The sequence below is a fragment of the Alligator mississippiensis genome, chromosome 4, assembly GCF_030867095.1.
Source record: "Alligator mississippiensis isolate rAllMis1 chromosome 4, rAllMis1, whole genome shotgun sequence".
Classification (NCBI taxonomy): Eukaryota; Metazoa; Chordata; order Crocodylia; family Alligatoridae; genus Alligator; species Alligator mississippiensis.
In genome coordinates, this window is record NC_081827.1 from 16260798 (window position 1) to 16267739 (window position 6942).

A 6942-nucleotide genomic window follows, 5' to 3' on the forward strand; every position below is an offset into this window, starting at 1 on the left:
TAATTACCAAATATATAATAATTGCCAGGTTCCACTTGGTTACTAAGTTTAAAAAAATTCACAAATTGCAACAACCCTGTTTGACAGTGATTCTCAACCTCATTAGATTCAAGGCAACCCTCAGAAAATGCCAGCTTTTAGCTGTCACTTGTCTTCTTGATTATGGAAAAATAATAGAGCAATTCTTCTGTTGCAAAGAGCTTAGAAAGACCACAACAGGTCAGACAGTTTTTGACACTATGGATTCCTATTTGAAATTAGTGGGTTGTAGTGTGTATGCTGGGTGCAATGGCAGTCTGGTTGAGAATTAAACCTGATAAACCTAAGTTCATTGCTTATAGCCCTGTTACTCCCTAGGGCAGCGGTTTCTAGTCTGTGGTACGTATACCACCAGGGGTACATGTTAACAGACGATTTATTATTATTACTTTATATGACAAAAAATTGCTGGTGGTTGTATTGTTTTAAATTGGTGGTGCACAGTTGGTCAGAGTTTGGGAACCACTGCTCTAAGGGACAGTAGGGGAACCTTTCAATTATGGTCCAGACATTTTTTCCACTTAATGTTCCTTTACTTCTATTTCAACTGTCCATCTACACAGTGCTTTCACTAAAATAATTTTATTAGAGCAGATACAATTTTTAATTTTTCCAATTTAAACATTTTTTAATTTTAATGAGGTTGTCTAGTGTCAGCAGATCTCTTTCCAGGTGACTCACCCTTTTAAGTTGAATAAATGTTGGTACAACAAAAAAATGAGATGTATAAGTCATTTTATTTAGGTTAATCTGATGTCATGATGTCCTGATTTTACCAGTACTTCAGTCATCCATATAGTCTATCCATAGAGGATCTCAGTTCCTAATACAAAAAACAAACATAATCCTTTCTACCTGGAAGACCAAAAATAAAGCTTAAAAATGTAACAATATCCTTTACACATCACCAATCTAAACTACACCACTTACAAAAAACAGTATAACTTAGATCAGTTTTGCCTTGGGCTTTTTGAATGTCTGTACCTAGCCAAAGAAGGAAAACTAGGAACAAAATCTGTTCTATGTTTCTGCAGGCTTTGCCTTTAAACTAAACTATGCTTTTGGAAAGAAGAAATTTGTCCCTTGGTTGTGATATATTATTATAATTATTATAATTATTCCCGTAAGCTTTCTTAGGTATATGTGCCTCTTCAGTAGCTTGAAAGTGCCCTGCACAACATCCTAACACAGGATGTTGTTAGATCTTCTTGGCAATGACAGTGGCAGATTCTAAGGCAGTTTTAAGTATGGGTAGATGAGAGACTAACACTGTGGTCATTGCAACGAGTGCAGTTTGTGAAGACACATCCAAGACAGCCTAAAGCGAGGTAGCAGGATAGCCACAGAAACACAAAGCTCAGAACAGGCTCCGAAACCAGCCTGACAAATTTAGATGCTGAGTTGGTTACCTGAATCTGAGTCCCATTCTCCCCTGGCTGTGTTGCTAGCTGTAGTTTAAAGTTCACTCAAGTATTTCTATGTGAGCAGTAGTCACAGAAGTTATTGCAATAGGGATATATCCTTGGAGCATGGCTAATGCGTGCCATGCTATAAGCAATGTAAATGACATCTCTGAGCTCTTAGTTGATTTCTGGAGCTGGTTTCTGTAGATAGGACTTGCCTTGTGCACACAAAAAGTTTAAATATATTTTTGCCAGCAAGTGTTAGGAGAGTCTGGCATTGTCAAACAGCAGGGAACCAACCAAATCACAAAGCTTTCCTGGAAAAAAAAAGAGGAAATGTATAGGAAAGTCATTCTAAAGTCAAGTATGCTGGCTGACTAGCCATTTCAGACCCAAGGGAAATAAAATGTTGCCCTTTCTTTGGTCTGTTGCCCATATCTCTTATTTATAAGCTTTCCTATCTGGTTTGTGCAGTCAGCACCCAGTGTATATATATTTTTCTTGTTAAGATAGATTTCCTAACCTAATTTGTGTTATAGGGATTTTTTTTCTACCATTCTTTTACTTTGTGTGGTGAGTTCCCTCATTTGGAGATAAAGGGTTTTAATTAATCATATGCTGGCAGCCTTTGAATTTTGTGGCTCTGTTTAATTTGGGGGTGGGGGGGGAAGCTATGGTAGGTTTTAGATGGAGGAATAGTGAACTGTGAACACAGGGTTTATTGTGTATGACAGTACTGAATGCCAGTGCAAAATGCCCCGAACGTTCAAATATGTCTCCTGTCTGTAACATTTTATGCTTGGTTAAAGCTGTCAGAGCAACATTCAAATTAAATGCAATGAAAGGTTGTTCAACAGTTAAGAAGATGATGTAGTCAAGCAATGTACCCTTTGCCGGGAAGGTTAGAGTGCTAATTATGACTAGTCCCAGCAGAGACTGGGAAAAAAGTGTGTGTGCATGTGCATGTGCGTGTGTGTGTAGAGAAATGGGGGGACGGGCGGGTGAGATTTTTTCAAAGATTAGGCATGGTCATAAACTAAAACTGTGGGTGCAAATATCCACAAACTTTGGGGAAATTTCAGTCCTGGGCCTACAGATTACATCTAACTAAGACAGAAATAAAAAATTACAGCCCCCAAAAATCAAGAGCAAAGAACTATTGCTTCAAACATAAGCTGCTTATCTTCATTCTTCATCCCTTCCATGGCCTGTCTCCACCTTACCTACCATTGCTCAAGCAGTATGTAAAAGTCAACTCTTGCTCTGGACAAGCCTCCGATACCAGCCGTACTGGGTAAATATTAAAACAAACACCTTTGTCTTTCCTGCCATGCCGCCCCTTATGTTTCAAACAGGCCCCTTACAAACATGAGCAAAGGCACCTTCTTAAAATGTGTCAGTAAAACTCCTTTTTCGGGATACCTATAGAAAATGTGTTGATGGTTTAGTTAGAAGCTGGTATCTGAGCCCGCAGCCTATCATGCTGACTGCTTTTTAAACCTGGATATTTTTCTTGCTGGGATCCTTTGACCCCAGCTGACTTCCTGCCCCTGGGGCAGGGGGCTGGACGCGATGATCTTCTGAGGTCCCTTCCAGCCCTAATGTCTGTGAAATCTATTGTTTCATTGCTGCCTTGGGCTCACTTCTTCGTCGTTTCCCTCTGTATTCAGGCATTGCCTCATTTTAAATATTCTTTGAGGCATGGGCTTTATTTCATGTTTGTCTGGTACCTAGCACAATGGGCAATGCCTGGGGCTCTGAGGGACTGCCACAGTACAAGTCATAATTAATACTAATAGTAATTAATAAAGTGCACACGATAAAATCTCCCATATTTCCCTGTCAGCTGCATGGATTCCCCTGTACCCTGGAAAGCAGTGTCTGTTTGCAGAATCCTGGAGCTATCTTCTTCACTTGACCAGGACAGGCAATGACCTACTGTTTGACGCTGTGGAATTTATCCTTCATGCACATTCATCTGTGTAAATTTTCGATTAAAAGGAAAAGCTGAAGAGTTGATTTTATCTTCTTCCACTTGTAAACCTTCAACTTCTAGGTTAGAGAGAGTCAAAAGGAATTTAGGATGCCATTTTAGAGGCATTCTGATGATGAGCAACTTGAGGGAGGTATTGCATGGCTCTAGGTGTTGAATGTGGCATGAAGTCTGCTTAAGGGACTTTGCTAGACTGTCAGTTTATGGTCCTTCCCTAACAAGAGGTCTGCAGGCTGTGCCTGTCTTGAGACTAAAGTAAGTGAGATCTGAGGGTCCGAGAAATCCTAGTTTCTTATACATTTTCAAAAATGATAATTCAGTCTGCAAATTTTTTTCAAGAATGACTAGAGACAAGTCCTCTTTTCCCTTATGTCCTGCAAGTTTGAAAAATTTCAGAGTGGTAACAGAGGTACTTTCTGAACAGCCAGTACATCATTTGTTTGTTAATAATAACTTACTGGCCACCCCAGATATGCTCAGGTTGGTGCAAATATAGATGAACTAATTACACTTTGGTATAAATCTGGAAAAAAATGTTGTTGGCTTCAGTGGAATTAGCTAATATAATCTGCCACTGCTTTACTGGATCAGACTGGAATGCTCACGACAATGGAGGCTTACATTTATATATTGCTTCTTATCTGTATATCCCGAAGTGCTTTCCTTTTCCAGTAAAGTATTATCCCCACTTTGCTGACTGAAGAAGCAATGCACAAAGAAGCTTGAGCAATCCATTGACAAAGCCACAAATAGACTTGCAGGTTTCTACACACCTGGTCCACTTGCCCTGCATACTGTGTGATGTTCTCTTCATTTATGCCTAAAAAGTCATGTTGCCTTCAGATGTCAGCCCAAGTTACGTGTGTACATACCATTGTCCTCCCTGAGTTTACACAGCTCTTACAATTGGAAGTGGAACTAGTGAGGCATTCACTGATGGAAAATACCAGTTTGTTGAAACAGTTTTCCAGATCCAGTATGAAATTTCCACTAAGACTGAGAGAGGCTCCCAAAAAACCAATAGTCTCTCTGTATCTCTCCTATTAGAGCAGTCCCATTTTTCATGAATAATTAAATACTTTTGGACCAGACAGGGAGAATTTGACTCTACTTCCTCGTAGTTAGTATATCCGCACGTTATAGAGAAAGCTCAGGTTCAAGACCCTACCGAAGACCTAAACCAAGGTCTCTCAAATTCCAAGCAAGAGCCCTAAGCACCCAGGATTTCTGTGGAGGGATGCCCTTGTTGTTGGGCCAGGCCCAAGAACTTGTTTTTGTTTCTGATAAGCAAGAAAGAACAAAATCCAGCGTACTTGGCTTTAGCTGTAGTGGCTTTGCAGGGCTTACAGGGTAAAAGCCATTCATACTGTTTGGTTACTCAAGGTAGTAGACTTGTTTGACTGCCCAAAGGGCGCAGTCCTGTTTAGAAAATAATATTCCAGGTGTAATGCTGCCCTTTTGCTATTACCAGGATTTCCCTCTCCATTTTCTACGTGTCACTTTTCAGAGTAGCCCTCAATAGACTTGGCTGATTTAATATGACTTGAGACCAGAACATGACCTACCAGCCTACCATCTGAGAATGTATACATATATTTTAGATATGAAAAGATATCTATACACATTTATCTAAATCAAGTATTCATCCTAATCCTTAAAAAGACTGTACGATGAGGTTAGCAGGAATGTGAAGGCCAGAAGGCAAAAATGTGGAAAATACAGGCCGCTTTTATTCTGCATTAAAGCTACTGCTTGCTCAAGCAGCAGAACTGCTTTAAAAATACATAGTCCATCTGACTGCAGATTATTCTGGAACTCTGAAATCATTGTTTGTACTTGCTCATTCAGTAGTATTAGCAACATATTTCATCCAGCTGGGTATATGAGTAGACTATGTTGAAAATAATTTTGATGGTGCCATATGTTTCATACCCAAAAAGGGCGAAAATTTTCCAGCTAACTAAAAAAGTCCAATTCCATTAAAATGAATGCCAACAAGGTATTATCATTGCTTTGGTGACTTTGAACAGCTTAGCCCAAGTCTTCATCCCTTAAATTTTTGCTTTGGCAAATCACTAATGTAACTAGGGCTGGGCAAGAGGGACACTAAGCCCTGGGTGCCAACTTAGGAGGGGCACCAAAATTATCCTCTTCCCACCACAGGGTCTGCACCCTGGCAGCAAAAACAGCCCTATGGCGTTGCTCTTGAAGGTGCATGGACACTCTGCTGCTTTAAGAGCAAGAGCTGGGGCAGGCAGAGCATACAGCGACTGGAGGGGAGGCAGCGTTGCAGCTGGGGATGGTGCAGAGGTTCCTGCCATGGGTGAGACCCCTGTGCCTCCTGCACTCAGAACCCACCTGTGACCCCCCCCCAGATCTTGCAACTGCAACCCCAAGCCCACTTTCCCACATGGTTTGCCTAGCAAACCATGCTTCTTACCCTCTGTATCAAGTGAAAGAAGAGGCAATGTGGTTTCCTGGACTCAGTGGGAATAAACAGATCTGAATTCTACTCCTGACTCAACCATCATACAACTGGGATGTTCTAGCAAGTCTGTTCACTTCTCTGTATCCCAGTTTCCTCAGACGTAAAATAGGGATATCAGTATTTCCCTGCTTTGTAAAGCACTTTGAGATCCACAGAGGAGAAGCCAAATGACCATTTTGCTGTTCTTCAGAAAAATGGCATTGTGGTAAAACCATTGTTTTAAATTGTTTACCCTCTGCATCTTAGGAAAACCAGGCTTTTAGAAAATGGCAAAGAACAGAAAAAAACATAGTTAAAATCAGTGCAGCACATATTGGAAATATTGACATGCCATCAGAATAAGAGACCTTGAGAAGGAAAGCATCTTAAGGATTTTTGATAATAGTTGAGCTGTGCGGTGTATAGCTGAGTAAAGCTAAGAAAGTTTACTGGCTAATGGCAGGTAGCAAATTTTCCTTCATTAAATTGAATGTCATAAAAAGATAGGGAATGACGAAATATGAATTTAATGTGTTTTCTAACTTAATTAGGGCTTCTTTACTGTCCAAGCCCCCAAGGTCTGGAATAGCCTGACATGGGAGGTGGTTCAAGCACCTACATTGAACACCTTCAAGAGAAAATTGGATGCTTCTCTTGCTGGGATCCTGTGACCCCAGCTGACTTCCTGCCCTTCGGGTGGGGGGCTGGACTTGATGATCTTCCGAGGTCCCTTCCAGCCCTAATGTCTATGAAATCTATTAATTAATTTGCAACAAGAAACTTCCTGGAGAACACTTGGTTTTCAGAAGGAATGGCAGTCAAGCACTTTGGCTAGTTGTTGTCCACAGGGTCTTCGAGGAAGGCATGAAGCAAAGAAAATGAACGAGTTCTGTTGTAATGATTTATAGGCTACGTACTATTGAAACATCCAAGGAAGGATGGTCAAGACCTCACAAGGAAAGGTTGGATAGAGAAAGGGAAAGGAGAGGGCAATAACAAGTGATTTGACTTTGCTCTAATCAGTCGAGCAAAAAGTGGAT